At 33.5% G+C, this 17,368-nt stretch overlaps 1 protein-coding gene across 4 annotated transcripts in view; it reads left to right on the top strand.

Moving 5' to 3' along the window:
- Nucleotides 1–17,368, top strand: part of LOC145246804 (guanine nucleotide-binding protein subunit alpha-12-like) — a 173,140-nt gene that overhangs the window by 153,619 nt on the left and 2,153 nt on the right. The gene's annotated exons all lie outside the window — the stretch shown is intronic.

A 17,368-nucleotide genomic window follows, 5' to 3' on the forward strand; every position in this document is an offset into this window, starting at 1 on the left:
TGTGTCATAATACCATACTTGTGTTACAGACACACAGATTCTCAATTTAGGTGAGGGGGTGGCATACTCCCAGGTGTTACTTCTATTTTTTAGAGAGGGTAGTGTAGTATCTGTCCTTTCATCATGATACCATTCTCTTGGGCATTATCAGCTCATTTTTGGGATTGAGTTGAATCCTTCAGCGATTTACTTCCTCTTTTAAGTGCGATATATTTTCATTTGTCATGATTCATTCTTCCCAGACATTATCTCATCTTTTTTTTTTTTTTTGAGGTAGTTTGTTTGTTTCAAATAAAACTTTTCTCCCAGGCATTAACTGCTCTTTTTTTGGAGGGGGGGGTCGTTTATCATAATACCATCTTGGCAATCATTATCTCTTCCCCCACCTGGAGGTCAGTGTAATATGTGTTCGTTCACTATGATAAGCTAACAAAGATATGCTACCAAGGGTGGGGTGGAGGGCATATTTCTAATAATGACATAAAGAACAATTATTTTAAAATTGAAAAAACATTTTCCCCATTTTTGAAAAGCTACAGGGAATGTTGTAAATATTGTTGATGCAAATTGTTAGTCTTGATTATAATCACATGAAAATTGTAAGAAATCATGAAAAAGCCATTAATGAAATGAAGCGTCTTAATCTCTTAAAAGTTGTTTTTCATTTCTTTTAAATTTAGATTTTTCATGCTGTCTTTTATTCTGATTCCCCCCCCCCTATGAAACAAGGATGCTGATGATTTTTCCTTTTGTGACCGTTTCTTTAGATCGGTTTTACATTTAAAGAAATTTTTTAGATCTTTAAAAGTTAAAATCTTATTCTATTATGATTCTTTATATTGGATTTTTTCTTTCTCAACAATAAATAGTCGCACCAGATCTAATAGGATTGGAACTTGATAGAGCCAATTCCATTGAGATTATTCACCCCCAACCTCCCGCCAGTTAGAGAAAACATCCAACCAAATTTTTAACATTTCATTTAAGCACACAATGGTAATAGTTGCGCAACATGCTAGTTTAGGTAAATATTTGTATCAATTTCTTCTGTTGAGGAGAAACTAATTTTCTATTAATCCAAAAAGAATTTCCTTCTAAATCTGATATTTGAACATTTTTAATTATGAAAATAATTAATCCAAATATTTGCAGTTTAAGTATTTCTCATATACATGTTTATAACTTATGGATGAGAGAAGGAAGGAAACTAGATTTCCTAAAACTTGAAATGATTTCTTCAGTATCTTTTGATTAAAAATGAAAATAAACTCTTAGATTATACTACGTTTCGAGATGATAAACCACTTCAGAGTGCAGTTTTGGCTGAAGGACTTCATCTGGGGCTTGAGAACCTTGGAACACAGAATTCTTGCTGTTGATGTGTCCTGATAAAAAGAAATAGGCTTTATTACTGAAAAACCCGGACAGCCTTTCTTTCCTGGTTTTTTTTTTTTGATCAAGTTAAACAAAATTCCCACCATGACATTGTCTTTGGTGTTTGTTTGGCTTTTTCATATAAAGTGAAACTGCTTGAAAAAGCGGGATTTCTGATGCTTTATTTAAGTTAATTGATCCTCGGTCAATGTAGGGAAAATCCTTCATACTGAGACAATTTTTTTTTTTTTTTTTTTTTTTTAATTATTTTGGATACTGCCTTTTTGGGTGGAGCTGGTTTTCCCCCACATTAAAAACGACCTGTCTAATTTGCTTTTGTGGGGAAACAAATAAATACCCCGACAGAAGCAAGAAGCTTAACTGGCGTTCATTTCTGCGCATACGTGGCGACTCCTATGATTCTTAAGTTAATTATCAACTCATTGAATTCACTATCCTATTTTTTTCACATTCTTTTCCTCTTTTGCGGTACGGGTTCGAGCCTGCCTGCCTACTACCACTTTTAAAAAAAAATTTTTTTTATGCTTGCATGGGTATTCGTTGCTATTTTCATTTTTTTAGGGGGTTAATTTTTTTTTTTGCGCTCCCATGGGTATTTGTTGCTATTTTCATTTTTTTAGGGGGTTAATTTTTTTTGCGCTCACATGGGTATCCGTTGCTATTATTTTTTTACGGGGGTTTTGAAACATTTTTTTGCGCTCAGTTGATCAATACACTTAGTATAAAACCTCTCCACACCCAGGTAACGCCGTGTACCCCCGCTAGTTCCATATATAAAAAATATGATTTTATAAAATCAACTATAGTGCAATGCAGACTACCATGTGTTGTTGACTAAATCATTGTGGAGAGGCATGTGAAGCTTCGTTCGGGTGCACTGCAATGGGTTCCCAACTAGAGCAGGCAATAAATCGATTTGATTGAAAAATGGGCAATTTCACCGATTTCGATGACAATAGAAACATGGGAGTGTGAAACCTTCGTTGATCATCATTCACTATCGGACAATGTTGGGTCCCCCTGCTAATTTATACCACATCTTTGGGTGATTTTGAAACATATATTTTTTGATCAACCTTAACATGAAAGTATGATGTCATTAATATTGGTGGAGTTATTAAATGAGTCACGTTTTTAATCGTACACCCTGCGTATTGCTTTCAACTTTAATTTTAGAAAATGTCCTCCCAAGTAATTGCATTCTTATACGAAAGAATGCAAAACAGAATACGATACATCATTAAATAATGTTAACAATATCAGGATTGGATTCAGTGTAGAAAATAGTTTAAATCATATCAGATTCTAAATTCATCCATGGTCCCTCGTGAGTGCACAGTGAACGAGGCATAAAAAAAATGACTAAAGTTCAGCGTTTGCCTCCCCCCCCCCTGCATTTAGCCCCTAAAATTCCAAATACTGATGAAAATGAACAAACGGTGCAGTTTTAGGCCTTAACATATGTAAATTTGAGTTCTGCACCATGCTTTCACTGGAATGTGAGTGGCAATAAGCCCCTCAAAGGTCCCAGTTCTCTTTGCACTCATCCAGTGGAGGCCTGGATAGTGCTTCCTCTCCTCTGTCTTTCCATGCTACTAGACCCTTCTCAACTATTTGGTGTGGTGCCAGTTGATGCCAGCATTACATTTAACTCGCCATTCAGTTTTTTTGACTCCATGAAGTCTTCCTCTATTTTTTTTGTTTTACTTCTGTTGTAGTTTCTATATGGCCAGTTAGCATTTGTATTTCATGTGTATTAGTCTTTGCATTCAAGGGTGTCCTTATTGGTATTATTATTTAATATTATTTGTATTATTTAATATTTTTCTTTAATATTATTTTAATTTGTTTTGTTATAATATTAAAAAATATTGTTTTCAAAGTAAAATACACATAGTACTGGATCGCTTGATCATTAAATTAATAAATCAAACTAAACTGTTATAAAACTAATTTTAAGTATTCTAGTTTCAATTTTTTTATAAATGGATTGATTAAACTTACAAAACTTTAAATTTTTTAATGCATAAAGAATTTATCATCAGTTCTTATTTACTTGCCTTCCCACGAGGGTAAAGTTAAACACAAGATTGGGTTTTACATGGGGAAAATCTAGCTCCCTAAAAAAGCACTCTGGATTAGAACAAAAATAAAGATTGTTTCAGTCTAAAAGGATTTCTCCTTCACTGACCGAAGACGGAATAGACAGTGTAACATCAATGTCCGTTTTACATGCTGCATTCGTCGATTTTAAGAAATTGACTTTCAAACTAACTTATCTCTGGCCAGATTTTCATTTATCCGGCTATCACTTTTTTCTCTTGTGAATTTTCTCATCGTTCAACTTCCTATCATCCATGTAATGCCTTAAGCTGCTAAAAACACAATTTCCACAAGCAACCTTATGGCATGGTGACCATCAATTGCTGATACAAAGAGCTAACAAAGCAAACTCTTATCTCATTACTTCCCATTCTTTTCAGAGGGTCTATGCGATAACGAACTCTTATAGCATCACACAATTACATGCTTGGTTTTCGCAAGTAAATAATCGATTAATAGTAAATAAAATAATTTGTAAGTTACATACAATTTTAGAATTGATTTTCTATCCAACAATCATTGCTACAAGAAAAACATTTTGTATCTTGAAGTAAACAAACTTTCTTTTCTGCAATTAAAATTGTTGCAACAACTTTTAACAGTGAATGATTGAAAGAATATACTTTGGAATTTTATTGTGTCAAGTGTTCATAAGTGGGAATTGGCTGATAGGAAGGTAGCCGACCTCCGATGGTGAAACTAGGCAGCCTCATTTTCAACTTGGACCGAAATCTCTTTATTTCACCCACTTTCATAAAGGATGTCACTTTTTTATTGTTGCTGTTTTATTATAGATAGTATATAAACACCTTTTTTTTTATGATGTGATGTTTGAAATGAGATTTTGATGCTGTTGCTATTTTTCACATTCAACATTTCATGCAGCAGAGATTGAACTCTCAAACTTTGTGTCTAGAAACTAGTAGCATACACATTCTCAGATGGGTGTTCTGTGAATTCATTCTTCTTTAACATCATTTTTTCCCCTTGTCCAAGGATTAGATATTTTCTGATATTACAGTGGAGAAGTGGAGAGAGTTTGTACTCTCTCTTTCTCTCTCTCTCTCTCTCTCTCTCTCTCTCCACTTCTCACAGCTCAACGGATTGATTGTCTCTAGATTCCATTCTGTGTGGTTTTGCTTAATTATTTACTTCTAAGTTTTCTTTGGTCAGCCAACTTTTTACGATTTAAGACGTCCATGCATTCGTGGTTTATTGAGGAGGATGAACACTCCACACTATCATACCAACATGACAATTGGCAAATATGCTACTTTCAATAAAACAACAAAATTAATTCACCCAATAATTTTGCATGGAAAGATTAACGATCAATATATATATATATATATCAATATATATATATATATATATATATATATATATGTATATATATAATTGAAGAATGAAGAAAAATGGCTAAAAGTTGCTTTTGATGGAAATGAGTTTTAAGAATTTGAAATTCATTGAATTTTATTTGATGTTGAATGGATCAAATTTTGTGCAAAAAGACTGAGACTAGCAACACGTTTGTGGGGAAAGAGGTTGTAGATAAGAAAAGGTCAGAGGGTCCAATCAAATTACAAATGCGTTTCTGCCCCTCATCAAGAGCTCTCAAATAGAACAGGCTGGGGAGTTGAGTTGATTGAGCGAAGTGAAGTTTTCTAGAAAGGTCTTAACGGACGGTATTCCTGCTGAATTCTTGTGCTTCTGTGCTGCCCCATGGGAGACTTATGCATTTCCTTGTATGCGAAACAGGAGAATGAATATTTTTTTACTTCTGCAAAGGTCAAGGTGGCTCCTCTCAAGAAAAAATCCCTATTCTGGAACTTTTAGCTACGTTCTTGGCTTGTAAGATATTCCCAATGTTTTGAAAGCTATGTCTTCAGTTCTCATTGAGTCACTGCATCTCCTTATGATATTCAGGTTGTTTTATTTTGGGTCCTGAACAGAAAATCATCTGAGGGCAATATATTTGTTGAAAAACACATTAAGAACGTAAAATAAAAAATGGGGGAGAAGTTGAACAATGAATTTAATACTCCAGTCCTTTACAAATATGTTCCTACATCTAAGAATCCTGCAGACCTACTTACTCCTCTTCTATGTTTTGCTGGTCTCATGATTAATGAATGGTTGACTGCTACCCTTCTGGGTCTTAACAATAATAAGAGAATTATCTCTTGTTTGTATGCAGATGATATCTCTACTGACAAAAGCCTGCTTTTGGAGATATCTAATTTTAGTCATTAACTGAGCTGATTAATGTTTTAAAAAAAGATTTGGAATTTATTAATAAATTGAAGCTTCAAAAAAATGCACACTTCTAATAAGGCTAAATTGTTACTGTTGCAATATTTTGGACTTGTAATGGGGTATGATCCCACACAGTCGGACGATTCTATTTATAAACGATGCTGCTATGAACTGACGAATCGAATTAATTCACGTTCTGCTACCAACCAATCAAAAACCAGAATTGCTTCATAAATATTAAACCTTTTCTGGAGCAATTTCACATGCCCCCCCCCCCCCCGGTCTCGACACGGTAAGAATATTTTGCTCTGTGGAACTGTCTACTGCAAACAAGTCACCTCTCAAAACTTGTTTAGAACAACGAACCATCAGTAACTGTTCTGTCTACTGCAAACCAATCACCTCTCAAGACTTGTTTAAAACAACAAACCATCTGAAACTTTTATGAAACTAAACATGGCTTACACTTCTAGAGGTTATGCGCCCAGTGTGCGTCTTTATTTCGATAGATCCAAATCAAAATTCGAATTGTGGCAAGTTAAATTTCTAGGATATCTACAGATCCAAAAGCTACACAAAGTACTTCAAACACAACCGTGTTTAGATGACCGAAGTCTATCACTAGTAATGAGAGAAGCCCTGGACGATGGCTGCAAAGCATTGAACATATTGAGAGAGCATTATTTATTGAAAGGAAAACCCAAAATTATTTCTTTATACACTGAACTGACCTCTCTAAAACGAATGGAAGCCGAAACTATTACTGATTATATTATAAGAGCCGAAACGACTGCAAATTCTTTAAAAATGTCTGGTGAAGTTATAAGTGACAGTCTGTTAATTTCCATGGTCCTTAAGGGATTACCGAGTGATTTCAAGCCATTTACTACCGTGATAACACAGAAAGAAAAACCCATGACTTTTAGCCAATTCAAGGTAGCACTCAGAAGTTACGAAGAAACTGAAAAAATGATCACGGAAAAAAACGAATCCACAAATATCATGCAATTTAAAAATGCACACATAAAAACACCAAAATTGAATCATACCTATGCCAGGAATAAAAATGGCAACTTTGCCAAAAACAATTTTTCTCCTGAGAAAAGTACAAAAATTATTTGCTATAATTGTGAACGACCTAATCACAAGAGTTTCCAATGTAGATACAGGACTCCATTAAAAATGTAGAGAGCTCTGTTAGCGAACATACATTTTTATTTTCGTGTACGTTTAATGCTTCAACAAACAATAATTTTCTTGTCGATTGTGGGGCCACGGCACATGTGATTACAAAGGAATCTGATTTTATCAATTTTGACCCCCAACTTTAAGCCACAAAATCATTTTGTAGAACTAGCTGACGGGAGTCGAGTAAATGATATCGTTTTGAAAAGAGGCAATGCGAAAATCTCGCTAAAGAACAATAAAGGTGAACTATGTTTCTGTATTCTAGAAAACACTCTTCTAATCCCAAAATTTAAACAAAATATATTTTCTGTACAAGCTGCCACAAAACAAGGTACAAATATAAACTTTAGCCCCAATAAATCAAAACTGGTATACCCGAATGGAACTGTATTTGACATTAAAGAAAATGGAAGACTATATTATTTAAATAGCATAGTCCCATTGAAAACCGTCTGCCATGATCTACAGACATGGCATAAAATTCTTGGACACTGCGATATTCCTGATATCAAAAAGTTGCCGACTATAGTTGATGGAATGAAAATACAAACATCAAAAAACTTCAACTGCGACATCTGTACGCAAGGGAAAATGACAAACTATCAAAGCAAGATACCAGACAAAAAGGCCACAAAAACCCTATCAATGGTACATTGTGACTTGAACGGTCCCGTAGAACCGATGGCCAGAGAACATTATAGATATGTGTTGAATTTCGTAGATGACCATTCAGGTTTAATAATGGTTTACTTTTTAAAGAACAAATCTGATACCCTGCTAGCAACTAAAAAATATCTAGCCGACATGGCTCCCTACGGTGAAATCAAGTGTATTCGCTCTGACAACAGTACGGAATTCACCAATAAAGACTTTGAACTTTTACTAATTAACCATCACATCAGCTCCTAGATTGCCACACCAAAACAGGACTGCTGAACGTGCGTGGCGGACACTTTGAAATGGCAAGATGCCTACTCATTGAATCCAAACTCCCTAAAAACGTCTGGACGTACGCATTTATGGCGGCAGCCTATATACGCAACAGGTGCTTTAACAAAACACTATCTAAAACTCCATATGAATCTTTCTGCGGTAAAAAAACAAATTTAAGCAGAATGCATATATTTGGTTCAACTTGCTTCGCATATATAGATAAAGAGTAAATTGAATATTAAAGCCAACAAAGGTATATTTCTTGGATACGATAAAAACAGTCCAGCCAATTTAGTATTTCTTCCTGAAAAAAATAAAATAAAAAGAATCCGATGTGTAAAATTCACAGACACGTTTAATTTTACAGACGAAAACCCGTCAAATGAAGATGAAATTATATTCCCTCAAATAATTAAAACAAACGAAGACCATAAAAATGACTGAGACGAGAGTGTCCATGATGATGATGATGATAAAGACGAAAGATATCCCAAAAGAAATAGAAGGCGACCCGATTTTTTCGTGGTTGACAATATAAAACATTATCAAATCGACTATTGCTATTCAATGGAAAATGCGCCAAAAAGCTTTAACGAAGCAATTAATTCAGAACATTGTGATGAATGGAAAATTGCCATGAAAAAAGAAATAGATGCCTTAACCGAAAATGATACCTATACGGTAGTGCCTCTCCCAAAAGATAAACATGTTATTTCTACAAGATGGGTCTTTACAAAAAAGACTACAGCATCAGGCGTAGAACAGTACGAAGCTAGATTTGTTGCTAAAGGATACTCTCAGATTTACTGTATAGAATATTTTTCTACATTTTCACCGACCACAAAACCTAATGACAATCAGAATTTTACTGCAAGTCGCATCACAATATGACCTAAACATCCATCAAATGGGTGTAAAAAATGCTTATTTGAATGCCCCAATAGACTGTGAAATTTATATAACCCCTCCAGAGGGATTTATAATGAAAAATAAAAATAGTGTGTGGCGACTTAACAAGTCATTATATGGTCTAAAGCAGAGTGCTCAGTGTTGGAATACAGTATTTCATGATTATATTATTAAACAACAATTCAGACAATGCGCTGTAGACCCCTGTTTATATACCCAACACAAAGACGATAAACTACTGATTTTGGTTTTGTGGGTCGATGATATTTTAATCGAATCAAATTGTGACATAATGTTAACTGATGTTAAGAACAAATTAAGTAAAAGATTCAAAATGACCAATCTGCAAAATATTCTGGTTTCTGGGGATAGAATTTACTCAAAGCAAAGGACTTGTTACAATGAATCAATCGAGATACATCGACAAAATACTTTTAAAATTTGGAATGGGAGAGTGCAAGAAACGCTCTACACCGGTCGAAAATGATATTAATAAAAATATACGCACAGAATCTGAAATAATAAATGACACACAATATCGCCAAATTATAGGTAGTCTTATATATTTAATGACTACAACCAGGCCCGACATATGCTATACAGTAACAAAACTGTCACAAAAATTATCACGACCGACAATAAAGGATTTAAACAGAGCTAAACAAGTCCTGCGTTATTTAAAAGGAACTAAAGAACAGAAGTTAGTATTTAGAAAATCAGGAAATCACCTAAAATTAGAAGGTTTTTCGGATTCAGACTGGGGAAACGATGAAGATCGCAAGAGTATATCTGGATATTGTTTCAGACTCTCAGAAAATGGGCCTATTATTCCATGGAAATCTAAAAAGCAACAGATTGTATCTCTCTCTACATGTGAAGCAGAATTTATCGCGATCACACACATGACCCAGGAAGCACTCTACCTTAAAAATATCCTAAAGACTATTTTAGAGCTAGAATTAACTAAAAGCCCCTTAGTAGTAATTAATTGTGATAATCAAGGCAGTATAGTCTTAGCACAGAACACGGTAATCAACCAAAGATCTAAGCATATAGATATAAAATACCATTTCATAAAAAACGAGGTAAAAAAGGAATCCATTATTTTGAATTACATATCATCAGAACAAAATGTCGCTGATGTATTCACGAAAACCGCGACAAGAATAAAGTTACATCGTTTTTTCTCAAAACTTGTTAAGGGATTCGACTAATTTTTTTTTTTCATGGCCCTCTATATATCAAAAAAAAAAAAAAAAATAAAAAAATAGTCCTGGACAAGACGTTAAACTGTATCCATTTTATTTGTATTAACACTTTAACCTACTAATGCGTAGCTAATACTTTTGCTGAAAAAAACCCAAAAAACTCTTTGTAATTTTCCTTTTCGACAAAATACTTTTTGCATGCTTATTTTAAGGCGCGCAGAAATTACAATTGATTTTTTTTTGTGCACATTAGTTTTCTTTCTTATTTTTCAAAAACGTCCTATCTTTTTTGCATTGTTTTCATTAACAAAAAAAAAAAAACTCTTTAAACGAGTACATATTACATGTATATTTATTTATATGTATGCGTTTTTTCTTTTTTCTTTTTACAAAACTGCATAATCAAATTTAAGAAATGGCTTCTTTTTCACATACCCACCCCTTTTTAAGGTTAAAATACCTTCCATTTCTTTTATTTCTCTTCTCTGTACACATCTCTGTTTTGACATTTGAACACAATTAAAAATGGCGTCTTTTTACATGCTAAAATTCTAAGATCCAAATGATTTCTAATTTTTTGTTATGTATAATTGAATATAAAATTATATTTATTTTTGAGCAGAACAAACACAAGGGACCTCCCCATTATAAAAAATAGGGAGGATGTTGCAATATTTTGGACTTGTAATGGGGTATGATCCCACACAGTTAGACGATTCTATTTATAAACGATGCTGCTATGAACTGACGAATCGAATTAATTCACGTTCTGCTACCAACCAATCAGAAACCAGAATTACTTCATAAATATTAAACCTTTTCTGAAGCAATTTCACATGCCCCCCCCCCCCGTCTCGCCACGGTAAGAATATTTTGCTCTGTGGAACTGTCTACTGCAAACTAGTCACCTCTCAAAACTTGTTTAGAACAACGAACCATCGGGAACTGTTCTGTCTACTGCAAACCAGTCACCTCAAGACTTGTTTAAAACAACGAACCATCTGAAATTTTTATGAAACTAAACATGGCTTACACTTCTAGAGTTACGATTGGCAAATATGAAAGAAAAGAGTTCTGAGAAGCTTCAATATTTAAATAAAACGTCTGTAAAAAATATGCTGTTAAGGGTTGCTAGTCTGGGTTTCTGTTTCATGACAGGTTTTATTTAATCTTTGGGTCGTATTCAGAGTTTTAAGTTTTACTTGTCATTATTGGGTAAAGGTTAAAAGCGAAGAAGCCAAAATGTGCATTCTATTGTTTACTTGTATGAATCTCCAAGCAATGGAGGTCCTGGATATGACTTTAAACTATATCCAGTGGTGAGGCCCCAGCTTGCGGGCTTTGGGGAGTGTGGAGCCACCCTTTAATTGCCATTGCTCCCAGGTCCACTCTGATCCGGAGTGGTAGTACCTGTTAGGGTCCCAACTATGGGTTGAACTATGGCTTGAAAACAAATATATTCTATTAAAAAAACTTTCTTCAAAATCTTTAGATTCGGCATTAAATAACCTGAAAAGAGTTGATATACCGTAAAAGAGAAACAACCAACCAAGCAATGGAATTACTGCCCGATATGAGTACTTGGTCATTTTTACTGGCATTTGTCGGGTTCACAAATTTTTTTTGCGTGTTTATTCAGATAATTCTAAGACATTCTTGGCAGCAGGAATAGTATTGTTGGATGTGTTTGTTTCCAATGAGTTCAAGGAACAGTTTAGACGTACGTCTGTTACTTGCATCATGATTCCTCTTTATTCCGCTCAACATGGGGTACGTGAGAACAAATGATCCAGATGGTTAAACAGTGTTTTAACAAGTTAATTGGAAGAAAGAAATTAGAATATTTCGATTATCTAGCAATCATTTTGGGATAATGAGAAAACTGTTAACGACAGACCACTCATTTATATTGCTTCTTCGGACAAGGGTCTAGATATTTTGAGCCCAAATCATTTTTTTCAAACTGGTTATAACCTGCATTTATTGCTTGGAAGTCATGAGGTTGATGACCTCTTTCCTGATCCTCCAAGTAGGATCAAATTGTTGGAATCTAATCAGTTAAGGGAGGACTTTGTGGAAAAATCCATAAAGTTTGGCAAAACGATTATCTTCTTTCTTTGAGAGAAAAAGACAGGAATATGGTAAGAGATATTTTTTTTAGTGAATTTGCCAAACTGAATCAAGCCATAAGGAGTGTGGGTAGAGTTTATACATCTCATTTGTGGGAAGGATCGACAAGTTTGTTCTACTGTATATTAAGGGATGGTTGTGAAAATTCATTCCCTAAAGCATTTGTAGCCCTTAGAAATTAGGGAAATTTCTTCTCTTGAGTACGCAGCAACTGTATTTGAAGAAGGTTGGGACGACCTTGTTTTTGTCTTACTTGTTCTGTTAGAAATTACGGTTTTCCCCAATGATATGTTGTGATGAATGATGGTACCACTTTGACTGCGTGGAAGTCTCTGAAGAAGAGACTTAAAAATTAGCTTTGTCCAAATTGTAAAGCTCCAGGCTCTTCTCCTGCTAATGTTAATATGTAAAGCACTTGTAAATAAAGCTTCTCTTGTCTCGTTTAGGATAAATGAGACTAAAAAAAATAATTCATTCTTTGATTCTTATATAACCTTGAGTTAAAACAAAACAATTATTTTTTATTGTAAAGATAAAAAATATAAATGTTTAACTTCTCCTTCTATAAAACATGTATTCTTTGCTCTAGTGGCATCACTTCAGTTAAAACATTAATTACAGTTAAAAGAAAAACCTTTTAAGGAGGTTCAAATTTAACTTGTAGAATTGACAGATGGAGGAACATCTCTTGTACACTTATAGAAAAAAGCTAATGAATATTCATTACCTTTTTTACTTCTCTTTGGTGAGTGTGTTGGAATTCGCAATCGTCTAGGGCACTTTTGCTATTGTATTTCGATTGAACGTTTTTTTTGTTTTTTTTTTTCTTTTTTTTTTATTCCTTTTTTTTTATTCAAATATGATTATCACAAGATGGGCCAAATTTAAGGGCACAAGAAATTAGTTTCCAATTTGTCATTGAAATGAATGGACGTAATTTATCTCCATTTCAAGAATCCTTTCTCACTCTATTCAGGCAAAAATTATTCTGGAGACTCATACTGTCTGTTACTAAATCCCTATTGTGGAGAGTTTGAATTCATTCCAAAGTTTCCAGATTTGACGTCAACAGAAAGCATTATCGGGGACTTGTGCTTTCTGTGATTTAATCCCCATTGTGGGGAGCTTGAATTAATTCTTAGTTGGGAATTTGTACAAGAAATTATTGATTCAACACAATTTCTGACACAAACTATTGAAGTTTATACTTTACGGTGAACCGTAATTTGCTGTTCCCAATTCATGATTTGTCTAGATCAATGAGAATGGATTACTTAGAGAGGTATCTACCAGCCCATCGGCACGCAAAAGTGCATCACTTATGCAATTACCGACAGAATCGAGAAATCTATTTTGTGTCCTTTAGGGTCTCTCCTATGCGAATTTTATTCACAAAAAATGTAAAACTTAAGGCCTCTTTCGGTAGGAGAGATTCTTTTATAATTAAATTTCCTAATTTTAGGAACTGTAAAAAAAAAATGTTTTATTTAAAATGTCTGTTTAAAAAAAAAACATATTTAAAATTTTTCTTAAAGTTAATTTTGGGTTTTTGTTAAGATGAGTATCGAATGTCCTCCATGAAATTGAAATGACTTACATTTATTTTATTTTAAAAAAATTAATACAATAGTTTCATATATAAATGAATACTGAAAATTAATTAAACCGATTTTTTGGTGGATTTTTTCCCATGAATGCACTTTTTTTTTACTTTTTATTTATTTATTTTGTTTTGAGTATTCCTAATGTTTTGAGTATTCCTAACGTTATTCAGTTTTTACAAAAACGAGCAGCATTCACTACTTTTATTAGTCGCGTGCACGTGACTCTTATAAGTCACTCCGTCGGTCGGTCTGTCCGTAACACTTTTGTGCTTGGCCTTTTTGGTTAAGATCAAAGTGTAGTCCAATGTTGTTGACAACGTGAGACCGCCATGGGACCGGGAAAGACAAATGGTCTACATCACAATCCTGGCCATGGCGAGAATGGTGATTTGGACTTCGCATCTGCAGAGTGGCCGAGGGATGTTGCCTTTTTCTGATCAGGATCTGATCGCTTTTTTTAAACACCAAGTATGGGTGAAGATCAGATGTGATAGAAGAAGGTTGCATCGTGCGGCATTTGACAGAAGATGGATACATGTAGCAAGTCTGTGTGTACAAAAATATATTGAATACGTGTTCCCCGCCTAGGTGTGGAACGCGCAGTTCCGTCGAGCGTAATCCATTTTCAGCCTCTTAGCTAGCCAAGTGAATGTTTCATCCCTCCCCAACTAAGAAGCCTCCAAAATCCCCATCCCCTCCTATCTGCAATTTTTCTTCTCACTCTAAATTTCACCCATCTTGGAGAGAAAGAAATTAATCACTAACTCCCCATCCTTCACTCACAAAATTTTCTTTTCTCCATTTCGTCCCATCTATAGAGCATCCCCACTTAGAGACCGGCCTGCAGGAGCTCAGGTTCCTTTACAAACCAAAGTGGAACAGACGGTTTATCAACTAGACGGGGTTGTGAGGGTCCTACTAACCACTTTTGTATTTTTTTTTTCTTCCCCTGCCCTCGACACAAATGAATTATCATATCATCATTATTGTTATCTTTTTTGTTTTTACACGGAAATAAAAAATGTTTTAAACAATTGGGTGTCAAGTAGGACGTCCCCAAGTACGAAAGGGCGAATGCTGTATTATGGTGAAAGAAGATTTTAGCTAAGAGAAACTTTTGTTTAGTTCTAGAGTGACAAGGATGACCAACGACCCCCATCTGCCCCCCTTTTAAGTTGGCCTTGTGCCTAAGTTTTTTGTTCATGTTCATTTTTTGCCCGAATAAAATATTTAATATCTCAAAGTGTAATATCTGTTCTTACTACATGCTGTATTTATGTTTGTAACTTTGTGATATAAAATGGATAACTTTTCTGCATTAATTTAATGTAAAATGATCACTCACTTTACAACCAGTCAGTCTCCAGATCATTCAAATTGTTTTTGAAGGATTCCAGTTATTTTTTAAGCATTCAAGTCATTCTTAAGGTCATTCAATTCATCCTTAAGTTCATTAAAGTCATTCTAAGTCATTTACTTTTTATTTATTTAAGTCATTTCAGCCCATTTTTCGGTCATTTTAGTTTATCTTTAAGAATTTCATGTCAATCCTACATTCACGCATTCATTCATTACACGAGAGCACACGACTAATGGCTATCAGCCTTGTTTTTAATTTAACTTCAAATTTTCTAATCTTTCAGAAAAAAGTTTGTAGATAAACTACTGTTTTAACCATCTTACAGTTGACAAAAATATTTATATTCAGTTTTACAGAATTTTGTCTACACACACACACACACACACACACACACACACACACACACACACACACACAAAAATTGATACTTTTTTTTTTTTTTTTTTTCTGATTATATTTTTGACTTTTGTCATAAATGATTCTGAAAGCCATGAATGGAAGTTAAAATATAATCCAAACTGTATTGGATTAAAGTATTTTCCCCCTCTTTTATTCTTATTCTCTTTTTCTTTCTCCTCAAGGTGACTGATCCTTCTCTATCTCTACTTCTACTTGGTCAAATAAAGTAGCGTGATTAAAAACGTCATTGGTTCATGGGAAACAACTCTATTTTACTAAGCGATTCCTTCAAATTTTATACGAGAATTTAGGATGCTAATTGCAAATTACTTTTTTTTTTTATCAAGGAAACACTACTGATATTTTGGCTTGACGATAATGCTCTGAAAAAGTCACTTCTGATTAATTGCAAAAAAAACAAAAAAAAAACAAAAAAAACGTTTTTCAACTATATTTAATGTAACAAAGTTTTAGCAATTCAAAAAAATAAAAAAATAAAAACTGTAAGCGACGCTAATTGCAGTGAAATTATTTCTTCGGCTATTTTTTGACTACTTTTTTTTTATTAAGAAAGAACAACTTCGAGAAATTCGAGATGATGTAAGGAAAAAAATATATATTAAAGCGTTCAACAAGTTCTGTCTGTTTGTTTACAATATCATGTCAACTGATATTTGGGCTTGACGGTGAATGCCCTGGAAAAGTCACTTCTGATTATGCTTACCAGTTTTAAAATAGCCTATTATTATTCTGAAAAACAGCTAAGTTCGTTTGCATAAAAAAGATGATACTGTTTGAATATAGCAGTCGAGGAAATAATTCCACCGCAATTAGCGTCGCTTTTTCCTATTTGTCTTGCGATTAATTAGAAGTGACTTTTCCAAGGCATTCATCGTCAGGCCCAAATATCAACTGACGTGATATTGTAAACAAGTGTTTTATTGCAGAGTAGCTTTATTGCAGAGTAGCTTCCCTTGGATTAAATACTGCAGAATAGCCTCCGTCTACAAAAAAAAAAAAAAAAAAAAAAAAAAAAACCTAAGTCTGCACTTATTTATCGTCCCTAATTTTCGTATGATAATCTGAAAGAATCACTTAGTAAAATAGTAACACCAAAATTCTGAAGTTTCATCCTTTTTTAAAGAACTTTGATCGGTTCGTACAAATATACATGAAGAGTGAAATCTGTGGTATTGGTGAAGGGAAGAAGTTCGTAATAAAGAAAGTAGAGAAAGAACCGTTGGGTCAGAAAAGGGTAGTGATTTAGAATGGGAAAATTCAAACAGGATTGATGAAAATAGAATTGCGTGTTATGAAAACTTTGTTTCATTATTATTTTGTCTTTTCTTTCATCCAATTTGGTTTCAGTTATTAATATTTTTTTCTCTCGTGTATAACGTATAATTCGGTGTGTCATTGAATTATACCACAATTTCATAAAAGCTTGTAATTATCATTCTCTTTTTTAAAGAGTAAAACTATTGTACTAGGATTCGTTTATTTCCATGAAGATTCTTTTATTTATTTTTTTAAGTGTAAAAATTTTAATCTTTATTTTAATGCTTTTGTCATGAGTTTTCTGTTAATCTTTAAAAAAAAAAAAAAAAGAAAGAAATTTGTCGAAATTCACTGGGCGCTTTTTTTTATATACTTTTTTTTTTTCTTAGTTGAAATAATTTTTTTTAATTTACTTGAAAATCCTGAAATAAAAAAACAACTTTTTTTTTATTAATTATTAAATTTATTAATTAATTATTAATTAAATAAATAAAAATGCAGCAACGCAGTTAATAAAAAATTGTAAAATATTCGTTTTGGAATTAGTTAGGTCTGGAATTTGTTGATTGCTGTATTTAATAGTGACATAATTACATGTTGTTCCA

Source organism: Euprymna scolopes, chromosome 24 (assembly GCF_053919585.1).
Source record: "Euprymna scolopes isolate OS-2025 chromosome 24, ASM5391958v1, whole genome shotgun sequence".
Taxonomy (NCBI): Eukaryota; Metazoa; Mollusca; class Cephalopoda; order Sepiida; family Sepiolidae; genus Euprymna; species Euprymna scolopes.